General features: G+C 48.1%; 1 pseudogene; it reads right to left on the reverse strand.

The window, feature by feature from the left end:
* Positions 1-2,864: 2,864 nt before the first annotated feature.
* On the reverse strand, positions 2,865-3,341 carry LOC100350792 (10 kDa heat shock protein, mitochondrial pseudogene; annotated as a pseudogene).
* Between the last annotated feature and the right edge of the window lie 8,776 nt (positions 3,342-12,117).

A 12,117-nucleotide genomic window follows, 5' to 3' on the forward strand; every position in this document is an offset into this window, starting at 1 on the left:
CCACTCTGTCAAAAAAATTTTAAAAAAGTTAAATTGCTTAAACTGCAAAAACTTTCCTGCATCCAGTCAGGGACTCAGATCAACCCCCTCCCAGAGGGCAGAGCCCACTTTCTGCCTCAGCCGCGGTTGCCTGCACACTGGCAAAAGTTTCGCCTTAACTGGTTTTCAAACTGTTCAGAGGAAAACATTTTTGTTTCCATTATAAATGCCTCCAAACATCGCTTTTACCGCAAAACTGTACAATACTAGCAAAATAGGAAACACTGCTCTATAGGACGCAAAATTGGCTTAAGATAGTACAAAGTTAGGAAAAAGGAACCAATAGGGAGAGGCAGAAACGACCCCCACCCCTGACATCGACCATCTTGCCAGTTGCCCATAACGCCCCGCCCCCGGCCACGCCCTACCCATCGATCCCAGCCCGGACCCGGGCTCTCACACGCCCCGCCCCCGCCCCTTTATACCCCGCCCACACACTCCCGGCTCGGGCGATAGCGCTCCTCACGGCCCGCCCCAGCGATCCCAGCCCGGACCCGGGCTCTCACACGCTCGCCCCGCCCCTTTATGCCCCGCCCATGCACTCCCAGCTCGGGCGACAGCGCTCCTCACGCCCCGCCCCGGCCCCGCCCACGCCCTCGCCTCCCGACTGGCGCGCTCGCCTCGGCCGCGGGAACGGATCGCGCCGGCGGCGCAGGTCCCTCAGCTGCTGGTGAGTTTCTCCTTATCGGATTAGCCCCCTCGCTCCCTTCTTCCTCAGCGCTTCCCTTCCCGGGGCCGGAAGTCTTTTCAGACCTTAAAATTCCCGCGCTGCTCCCTCCCCGAGCGAATTGGAAGCAGTGGGAGCCGGGGGTCTCTTCTGCGGATGAAGTCGCTCTGAGGCGGAGACCCGCCAGTCCCCGTCTCCCGCCCCGGGCAGGAGGGTCCTGGGGCCCCCAGGCCGAGTCCTCCCGCGGCCGGGACGCGGGCGTCTTACTCCTCCTGAGTGCGTGAGGTGTAGGACCCGGAGCGGGGCTGAGGAAGGGTCGGGGTACACGTTGTGGAGGGCGGCGAGGAGCTCGCGGGACAGGAAGAGAGGAAGGAGCAGAGAGCCGGGGAGCCGCTCTGAGTGGTGCTCAACCCTGGTTCCCCGCGGCGTTTTGCAAACTCCGTCTCTAGTTCCCACTGCAGCTTCTCATTCCCGGTCAGGTTTGGGCCCTACCTCAATAATGATCCGATTTTTTTTTAAGGATTTGTTTTTATTTATCTGAAAGGCAGAGATAGCAAAGAAGAGAGAGAAGGAGAGAGAGAGGTCTTTCATCCGCTGATTCACTCCCCAAACAGCCTCAAGAGCTGGGCTGGGCCAGGCTGAAGCCAGGAGCCAAGAGCTTCTCCCAGGTCTCCCACATGGGGCAGGGACACAAGCACTTGGGCCATCTTCTGCTGCGTTTCCAGGTTTATTAGCGGGGGACTGCATTGAAGTGGAGCAGCCAGGATTCGGACTGGCGTCCATATGGGATGCCCTATCCACTGCAGGCGGATGCTTACTTAGCCTGCTAAGCCACAGCACCGGCCACACCTAGTAATGATTCTAAAACTTGAGGTTCATTGTGAACTCTATCCAGCGTCCAGTGTCATGGCCCCTTGTCCTCCATCACTGAGAACGCAGAGCAGCCTGTGATCCAGAGAGCACAGGCGTTTGGTCAGGGCTGGGAGTGTGCCTTGAAGAGCAGCTCAGTCCAGCCCGGCTCCCCAGAGCTGGGCTCATGTGTGGGCTTCACCAGGAGACGAGCCTGTTCTGAAGAAAGGATCCATACCAGGCTTGTTGGTCTTCCTGCAGGAGTGTGCTGCCCTTGCGTCCTGTAGGTGCAGTGAGCGGAGTACACGCTTTCCACATTGGGGGCTTTCCCATGCACGTCAACTGGGCGCTCGATTGGAAGTGGAGCAGCCAGGAACTAGAAAAGATGCTCTGATAAGAATATTTTCTCTAATATTTATTAAGGATATTAGTCTATAATTTCTGGTTTCATATCTTTGCATTGGTTTGTTTTCAGAGGAATGGTGATCTCAGAATAATATGTTAGTGTTCTTTTAAAGTTCTTTTTTAAATTTTTTGTGGGGCCGGTGCTGTGGCGTAGTGGGTTAAAGCCCAGGCCTGCAGTGCCGGCATCCCATACGGGCGCCAGTTTTAGTCCCGGCTGCTCCACTTCCGATCTAGCTCTCTGCTATGGCCTGGGAAAGCAGTAGAAGATGGCCCAAGTCCTTGGGACCCTACATCCAAATAGGAGACCTAGAAGAAGCTCCTGGCTTCGGATCAGCGCAGCTCTAGCCGTTGCAGCCATTTGAGTGAGTGGATGGAAGACCTTTCTCTCTACCTCTCTGTAACTTTCAAATAAATAAAATAAATCTCTTTAATATTTTCTCTAATTTCTTATATTTATTTTGTTTTGTTTGAGTTTCCTTATTTGGAGGCCATAAGTGATGATTTTTTCTATTGTTTTTAAGATTTATTTATTGTTTGAAAGGCAGAGTTACACAGAGAGAAAGAGAGGCAGAGAGAAAGAGAGAGGTGTCTTCCATCTGTTGGTTCACTCCCCAGATGGCTGCAACAGCTGGAGCTGCGCTGATCCAAAGCCAGGAACCAGGAGCTTCTTCCGGGTCTCCCACATGGGTGCAGGGACCCAAGGACTTGGGCAATCTTCTGCTGTCCCAGGCCACAGCAGAGAGCTGGATCAGAAGAGGAGCAGCCGAGACTAAAACCGGTTCCCATATGGGATGCCGGCACTGCAGGTGTGGACTTTAAGCTGCTATAACACAGTGCCGGCCCCATAAAATAAATCTTAAAAATAATTTTTTGTTTTAGCTTTTCTTTTCTTTTTTTTTGTTTTAGGTAGCATTAGTTTAATATAAAAGAGACATGGAAATTATTTACATGATAAAAAGATTTCAGAACTTCAATGGAATGGGAAGCTTCATGTGATGCTGTTTCAGAGATTTCAATCTACATATTTTCCAAGAATGTCACCATCTCTAAATAGAAAATAATCCTTGTCGTCTAGAACTACTTTAGTGCCTCCATATTCTGGAAGAAGAACTTTATCTCCAACTTTCACACTAACTGGTTGAATCTCTCCACCCTTTCCTTTAGAGCCTGATCCAACAGCTACTAATTGCTTGCAATACTTTTCCTTGAGATTTTTCAGGGAGCATAATGCCTCCTTTGGTTACTGTTTCCGCGGCGCTCCTCTCCACCAGGACCCGGTCAAAGAGCGGAAGAAACTTCCTAAATGCCTGTCCTGCCATGGCCCCAGCGCCGCAGCTCCCGCTCCGCTCTCGCACCGCTCCAAGGAGAGACCCGCAGCCAGACCCTCCAGACACGTGAAAAGGCCTAGTTTTTCTTTTCACGCTGGGCTTAATCATGCAGTGAAGCCAGCTGTGCTGGTCTCCTAGTTGGGAGGTTTGGGTTACTTCTTTAATCTCCTTACTATTCATGGCTCTCTTCAGATTTGCTATTTCCATGTGGTTTTAGTCTTGCTAGGCTGCATATTTCTGGATATTTATCCATTTCTTCTAGGTTATCTAATTACCTAAAACAATCAAACTTGACCAAGGTTGCCTATTTCACTACTCTTTCTTCTGTGGCATCAATTTATGATTTCCATGCTTCTATTTCTGATTTTGTGTGTTTGAGATTTATTTTTTCTTGCATTAGTCTAGCTAAGCATTTTTCAATTTTGTTGAACTTTTAACAAGTTTTACCTTTTGGTTTTATTGATTGTTTCTATCCTCAAAATCATTTATCTCTGACTTAATAGTCATGATTCCCTTACTTTTCCTTCCATTGTGTTTAGGGTCTTTTTCTAGTTTGTTGAGACATAAAGTAAAGACAGGTTGTGCATTTGTGTTTATGTAGTTACTTGAGAGACTGAAATGGAGGAGCTCCATCTGCTGGGTAAGGTGTTTTTTTGTTTGTTTGGGGTTTTTTTTTTTTTTTTTTTTTTTTTTTTTTTTTTGACAGGCAGAGTTAGACAGTGAGAGAGAGAAAGACAGAGAAAAAGGTCTTCCTTTTCCATTGGTTCACCTCCCAAATGGCTGCTACGGCCAGCACACTGCGCGGATCCGAAGCCAGGAGCCAGGTGCTTCTCCTGGTCTCCCACGCGGGTGCAGAGCCCAAGCACTTGGGCCATTCTCCACTGCACTCCCAGGCCACAGAAGAGAGCTGGACTGGAAGAGGGGCAACCGGGACAGAATCCGGCGCCCCAACCAGGGCTATAACCCAGGATGCCGGCGCCACAGGCAGAGGATTAGCCAAGTGAGCCGCAGTGCCGGCCCAGGTTTCTCACAGGTGTCAGGAACCCAGGTAACTCTTGAGCCATCACAGGAGTGTGCGTTAGCAGGAAGCTGTTGCTCTGAATGCATCGCCCCATTCCTTTGCAGGCTTCAGTGTATCTGTTCTAGTGCCCCTTTTGCTCACGCATTACCTCCCTGAGGTCCTAAAGCTGTCCATGTGTGCCTTCTTTGAATTCTTTGGTAATTTATGTGCATTCATTCATCATTTAATGATTGGGACAAATCCTAAGCAGTGCATTATTAGGCAATTTCCTTGTTGTGTGACCATCTTAGAGTGTACTTAAATACCCCTAGAAGGTGTAGGTCAGTCTCAGGATGAAACTTTTTTCTAAGATTTATTTTATTTATTTGAAAGGCAGAGTTACGGGGGGGGGGGGGGGGAGGAAGGGGAGAGGGAGACTGAGAGATATCTTCCACCTGTTGGTTCACTCCCCAAATAGCCTCAGTGGCCAGGGCTGGCCAGGCTGAAGCCAGGAGCCAGGAACTCAGATCTCAAGGACTTGAGCCATCTGCTGCTGCTTTTCCCAGACACATTAGCAAGGAGCTGGAACTGAAGTGGAGCAGCCAGAACTTGAACCAGCACCCATATGGGATGCTGGCATTACAGGTGGTGGCTTAATCCATTATGCCACAATGTCTACCCCAAGGATGAAGCTTCTTGATGCAATCAAGAGATGTGTTAAACCCAAGATTTATGAGGCTGCTACAGTTAAACAGCATTAAACTTCTTTTGCAGTAAGCATTTTTTAATAAAAAAGAATATGGGCTGGCGCTGTGGCATAGCAGGTAAAGACGCTGCCTGCAGTGCTAGCATCCCATAAGGGTGCTGGTTTGAATCCTGTCTGCTCGGCTTCCTATCCAGCTCCCTGCTAATGTGCCTGGGAAAGCATCGGAAGATAGCCCAAGTGCTTTGGCCCCTACACTCACATGGGGAATCTGGAAGAAGCTCCAGGCTCCTGGCTTCAGGTCAGCCCAGCTCCAGCCATCGGCCATTTGGGGAGTGAACCAACAGATAGGAGACCTCTCTGCCTCTGCCTCTCTGTAACTCTGCCTTCAAATAATAAGTAAATAAATGAATCTTTTTTTAAAGATTTATTTTATTTATGTGAAAGACAAGAGTTTCAGAGAGAGGTAGAGACAGAGAGAACCATCCACTGGTTCACTCCCCAGGTAGCCGCAACAGCCGGAGCTGTACCGATCTTAAGTCAGGAGCCAGGAACTTCCTCCGGGTCTCCCACATGGCTGCAGGGACCCAAAGACTTGGGTCATCTTCTGCTGCTATCCCAGGCCACAATAGAAAGCTGGATTGGAAGAGGAGCAGCCGGGACTAGAACCGGTGCCCATATGGGATGCCGGTGCTTCAGGCCAGGGCTTTAACCCGCTGCACCATAGTGCTGGCCCCACAAATGAATTTTTTTTTAAAAGTGTTAAAAAGAATACACCCTAAAATAATGAAAAAAAATACTAAATGCAAAAGCTATAACATGGTCATTTATTATCGATTGTTATGCATTGTACGTAATTACATGTACTGTTAGTTCTATATGACTCACAACACAAGTTTGTTCCTACCAGAATTACTACATACACAAAAGTTATGCATTACAGTGTAAAATTGTATAAGGTATTTTTCAGCTCCAGTATACTCAGTCTTAGTGAAACCACCTTTATATATGTGGTCTGTTGTTGACCAAAAGGTTGTTACATTCCACATGATTGTATCTCCCTTTCTTTTGTGCCTGTCTTTGTTTAAGTGATGTTTCTTTCTCTGTGTCTTGTCTCTTTCAGGATTTGAGCATTTCAAAATCATCCATCTCTCTCCTGGTTTCTTTCAGGGGGGCCACCTGCTAATCAACTTGATGAGAGATCCTGGTGACTGTTTAAGCCTTTTGGGGGGATGTATCTTCTCTGAGCTTTTGTCTTGCCACCTAACTGAAGAACTTGGCCAGTTACCCACTCAGGAGCCGGCTGTGCCTCAGTAAGCTGTGGTCTGTGTCTCCACCTAGTGTGTGCCTGTGCTACTGCGCAAGCTGATTTATATTGAGGGCCTTGGTTCCCAGTGGCCCTTTAATTTTAATTTTGACCTGCTCTGTGGGGCTGTACCCTGGACAGTCACAATGTTGGGTGGGATAGTCTATCCTTTCCCTGCAGTTTCTTCATAGTAGTGCCACGTCATGTCAGGAAGAAGCTCTGCTACATTTCCTACTGAGCTGTGAGGATTTGACTTGGCACTTCATGGGTCACAGGGACCCCTTTAAGTGTTTCTGGATTTCTCACCATGGTAACATCTATTGTTATTAAATCGCTGTCTCTACAGAGGAAGTAGGTTTAAGGCCTCCTATCCCTCTGTCTTGTTGACATCACTCCTTCAATGTAGTTGTAGAATTTTTTTTCTAAAGATTTATTTATTTTATTTGAAAGTCAAAGTTACACTGAGAAGGAGAGGCAGAGACAGAGAGAGAGGTCTTCCATCCATTGGTTCACATCCCAAAAAAACTGGCCACAATGGCTGGAGCTGTGCTGATCTGAAGCTGGGAGCCAGGAGCTTCTTCCAGGTCTCCCTTTCAAGTGCAGGGTCCCCAATGACCTGGGCCATCTTCCACTGCTTTCCCAGGCCATAGCAGAGAGCTGGATTGGAGGTAGAACAGCCAGGACTTGAACCAGTGCCCATATGGGATGCCGGCACTGCAGGTGGCAGCTTTACCTGCTATGCCACAGCACCAGCCACAAGTACATAGAGTATTATGTTGAACAGAAACTGATCTGAGCAAGGCAAGGAGTCAGGAAGAAATAAGGAGTTAGGGCTGCCAGCACTCGAGCCATGCACACACCCAAATCCCATGACTTTCCATACTGATTCAAAATGGCTGAAGACACTCTGTGCGGATAAGCTTCACTGCCCCATCATGTTCCAGAGAACATGACACCACATGTGCTGCAGCCCTACCCTAAATCCTGTCTCCCTGCTGATTACCACTGCTGCTCTCTAAAATGATGACCCCAGACTGGGAGGGGGATCTCTTCTCTCTTGAGGTTGCCCACATTCAACATCTGGATGTGTAATATCGTTTTGCCTGTCAATAAATCCTGCTCTTCTGATTATCTCTACCTACATCTCTCAGTTGAATTATTAGACGTGGGAAGAGAAGGACCTGGACTAAGTTTAGCTGGGGGTCTCTCCAACTCCAGTCAGGCTTTTACCTCCCACAACATAATTTGGGGCTTGACATGCCCACAGTGTAATGGCAAGAGTGGACATCCTTATCTTCTACTAGGTCTTAGAGGAAAAGCTTCCATTTTTCTCTGCTGTTTAGGATGTTAACTATGGACTTGCATAGTCTGGTCTGCATTGTAATGAGGCTAGTTCCTTCTGCAATGACTTTGTTGAGAGTTTTTAATCATAATTGGGTGTTGAATGTTCTCAATGCTTCTATGTCTACTGAGATTACCATGTATTTTTATTTAGTTAATATGGTATATTGTCGCTCCCCCTCTTCGTGGAGGAACGACACAGGACCCTGCGCTGTTCTTTCGTCTGCTCGGCCCTCCCCGGGTTTGCTGCTGGTTCTTCCCGGGTTGGCTACCGACCCTTCCACCTCCGTGGAAGGGTGGTTCCCTCTGCCACATTCCCCACTTCCGCGGGGGAGCGGCACACCGCCGGCCGGCTCTCTCGGGGGCTGCACAGGTGTTCCTTCAGATAGATGTTCCCCTTAGATGTTCCTGGTGCATGCCGTCTCTCTCCTCCTTTATAGTCCTCCTCCGCCAATCCCAACTCGGCTGCCCACACGCCGAGTACGCTGCTCTCCTTCAATCAGGAACAGGTCCTGCAGCTTGTCAAGTTGGTGAGAGGCAGCTGGGTAGAAGCTGTTGCCTCCTCTCCCAGCGCCATATTGTGGGAGAGCAGATGCATAGAATAAGTCTTAATTCCAGTAACTTAGTCTAGTCCGAATTGCTCCCCACAGATCCCCCTTTCTTTTTATTTTTGGCGTTGATACGCGCCTGTCTTCGGTGTCCCGCGGCACACACTCTGCTCTACTTGCTAGAGTTGCCACAGGTTCTTACAAGTCCTATCAATCAGGCAAACCGAATCCGGGTCCTCTCTTCGCCATGTTGTGAGGAGGTTTTTAGGCGCTGATGCGTGCCTGTATTCGGTGCCCTGCAGCGCATGCTCTGCTCTGCCTGCAGGGGCTTACAAGCCCTAACAATCAGGCAAACCGAATCCAAGCCTTCTCATTGCCGTATTGTGGGGGAGACTTATTGGTGTTGATTCGTGCCTATCTTCGGTGACCTGCAGCTCATACTCTGGTCGAGCTGCCTGCTGGTGCTTACCGCCCTAATCAGGCAGACCGAATCCAAGCTCTCTCATTGCTGTGTTGTGGGGAGGCCTTTCTCTATTTCTCTATCTCCGGGCATTCCTATTTCTCCTGTTTTACTTCTATCTACCAGCATTCCTATTTCTCTCATTTTACTTCTAAACTTCTGTTTCTCTTATCCCTGCGGCTTCCCGGCGCCCGCCCCGAGGCTGCTTCTCGGCACCTCGCCCCACGGCTGCTTCCCGGCGCCTCGCCCCACCGGCAGGTTCCTGGCTCTGCGTGCACGCTCCGCGGTCTCCACGCACTTCGCGTCCGCACCACGGCCTCGTGCCAGCCCCGCGTTCCCTATCTATTCACGCCCCGTGCTCTCTCTGCACGCGGCGGCTTCCGCGAGTCACACAGCGTAGCTTACGTCTCCGCCACTAGCATTCAATCCAAGTTCCCCGGACTAACCTGGCGAATTCCAACCTGGCGGCCCACGTCTCTGCTTCTGGTTCCAGATCTTCGCCTCTTGCTCCCCGGGCTGACTTGAAGAATTCCAAGATGGCTTACGTCTCCGCCTCGGCCTGCACTCGCGGCTTCATCCTCCCTAACATTTTTCTCTACCCGGTATGTTTCCCTAAGTTTTCTTCCAACAATATTCCTCCCTCATTTCTCCTGGCCTCTCCCCACAGTCCGTATCCAAGTCTAAGTTTCTTATAGGTTTCACTTTCACTTTCAACCTGCAGTCCGTATCTAAGTTTCTTCTTGCTTTCACTTTAAATCCTAACTTCTTTCCCACAGTCCATATCCGAGTCTATGCCTAGGCTTTCGATAGCTTCTTCCGGCACCTTTTCTGTCCGGCTTTTCCCTAGGCTCTTTGCTAGTCTCTCTCTCCGGTATTTTCCACTTCTTCCTGTTTCTTCCCTCCTAAGTTTCCTATCCGAGTCACGGCACCATTATGTCGCTCCCCCTCTTCGTGGAGGAACGACACTAAGCCCTGCCTAGGCTTCATATCCGAGTCACGGCACCATTATGTCGCTCCCCGTCTTCGTGGAGGAACGACACAGGACCCTGCGCTGTTCTTTTGTCTGCTCGGCCCTCCCTGGGTTTGCTGCTGGTTCTTCCCGGGTTGGCTACCGTCCCTTCCACCTCCGTGGAAGGGCGGTTCCCCCTAGCCACTTTCCCCACTTCCGCGGGGGAGCAGCATACCGCCGGCCGGCCGGCTCTCTCGGGGGCTGCACAGGTGTTCCTTCAGATAGATGTTCCCCTTAGATGTTCCTGGTGCATGCCGTCTCTCTCCTCCTTTATAGTCCTCCTCCGCCAATCCCAACTCGGCTGCCCACACGCCGAGTACGCTGCTCTCCTTCAATCAGGAACAGGTCCTGCAGCTTGTCAAGTTGGTGAGAGGCAGCTGGGTAGAAGCTGTTGCCTCCTCTCCCAGCGCCATATTGTGGGAGAGCAGATGCATAGAATAAGTCTTAATTCCAGTAACTTAGTCTAGTCCGAATTGCTCCCCACAGTATATCACATTGATTGATTGCTGTCTGTTCCTTCCTTCAAATCATTGTCTATGATGCTGGATATACATATAATTGCTATATCTTCCTGATGAATTTGCCTTATCATTTTATTATAAACTTCTTTGTGATCATTTTGAATTAAAATCTATTTTGTCTGATATGTCTAATCCTTACAAATCTATTTAAGTTGCCATTTCCATGTAATATCTCTGTCTATCCCCTCTTCCGTTTATATGTTTTTAAATTTAAGTGTTTATGTATGTCCTTCAATTTAAAGTCTATGTATGTCCATATGAGTTTGTGTATGTCTTTAAGTTTAAGGTTAGTTTCTGATAAATAAGGAGATGACTCTTGTTGTTAAATCCCTGTAGGCCATTCTGTCACATCCTAGAGACAGATGTCATATCCAGTGGGAGATGTCATATCCTACAGGGAGTTAGATTTACTACTATTAAATTTACTGTTGTGGTGACAAATGAAATTCATTCCTCTTCCCTCTGAAATACTTACTTATTAAATATAGTCAGCATTAATATATTTGCATATCATTGTTTATTTGATGCTTTAATGAAACAAGCACTGTTATTAATGTTTTGTACCTAATAACCAAAAACTCAGTTCACCAAGACACTGTGGCTGTTGTTACTTTACAGATAAAGAGATCTGAGGCACACTGGGCAAACTTCGTTCCAACTTGTTTTCCACTAAATGGCACCATCAACTCTTAACCTGTGCTGTCCAGCTGCCAAAGAAGTCTTTCAGTCATGGTGCCACATGAAGAAAGCAAGTTAGTGTTGCTCTTCTAGTACTCAACATCTGTATTGACAGATGTCTATGGCCATTTTTCAGTGGTTTATCTCGTATATAATTGTGACTGTGGCACTTTTATAATTCTGTGTATAAATTAGTTTTATGGGCTAAAAGTGAATATGAATAAATACTCTGAATAAATACTAAAATGCAAGTAAGATAATAACCGTATAATTCTTTTTAAAAAATGGTTTGTTTATTTATTTATTTGAAAGGCAGAGTTACAGAGAGGGAGAGAGAGATTTTCCGCCTTCTGGTCCACTCCAAAAATGGCCACAACAGCTAGGGTTGGGCTAGGCCAAATACAGGAGCTAGGAACCCTGTCTGTGTGCAGGGGCCCAAACACTCAGGCCATCTTCTGCTCCATTATAGCTAAATTAGCAGGAAGCTGGATCTGCAGCAGAGCAGTTGAATTTGAACTAGCACTCATATGGGATGTAGCCATCGCGGGTGGTGGCTCAACCCACTATACCACAACAATGGCCACTTAATAAGTTATTCATCGACAGCCTCTGCCTTCAATGCTGGCATCCCATATGGGCACCGGTTCATGTCCCAGTTGCTCTTCTTCCAACCCACCTCTCTGCTATGGCCTGGGAAAGCAGTGGAGGACAGACCAAGTGCCTGGCCCCTTGCACCTATGAAGGGGACCCAGAAGAAGCTCCTGGCTCCTAGCTTCGGATTGGCCTAGCTTCAGCCATTGCAGCCATTTGGGGAGTGAACCAGTGGATGGAAGACCTTTATCTCTGTCTCTGTCTCTCTCTGTCTATAACTCTACCTCCCAGATAAATAAATACAATCTTTAAATTACATGAAAAGGCATTGGGGATTGGTGTACACTTCAAGACCTCAATTCTCTCTACCATCTCAGCCCTTGCCATTATTCCTAAATCTCAAGGGGACCCAGATTATTTTCTATGAAGATGATTTTCTTTTGCAACATGAACACATACCTGACTTCCTGACAGACTGCTTCCCTTAGAGATAACCTCTCAGAATAAAATAGAAAATAATTACAGGACTCTTTGTAATGCTAAGATGGTGGATTCCCTGTAAAGACAGGGACAGCCAGGACCTGAGAGGAAGATGTGTGATTCTGTGACTTCATCTCTAGAAACATCAACAGTGTATGCAAGAGGATCTGGCAGTACGCTTAAAGAATTCAT

The sequence above is a fragment of the Oryctolagus cuniculus genome, chromosome 18 (genome assembly GCF_964237555.1).
Source record: "Oryctolagus cuniculus chromosome 18, mOryCun1.1, whole genome shotgun sequence".
NCBI classification, from domain to species: Eukaryota; Metazoa; Chordata; class Mammalia; order Lagomorpha; family Leporidae; genus Oryctolagus; species Oryctolagus cuniculus.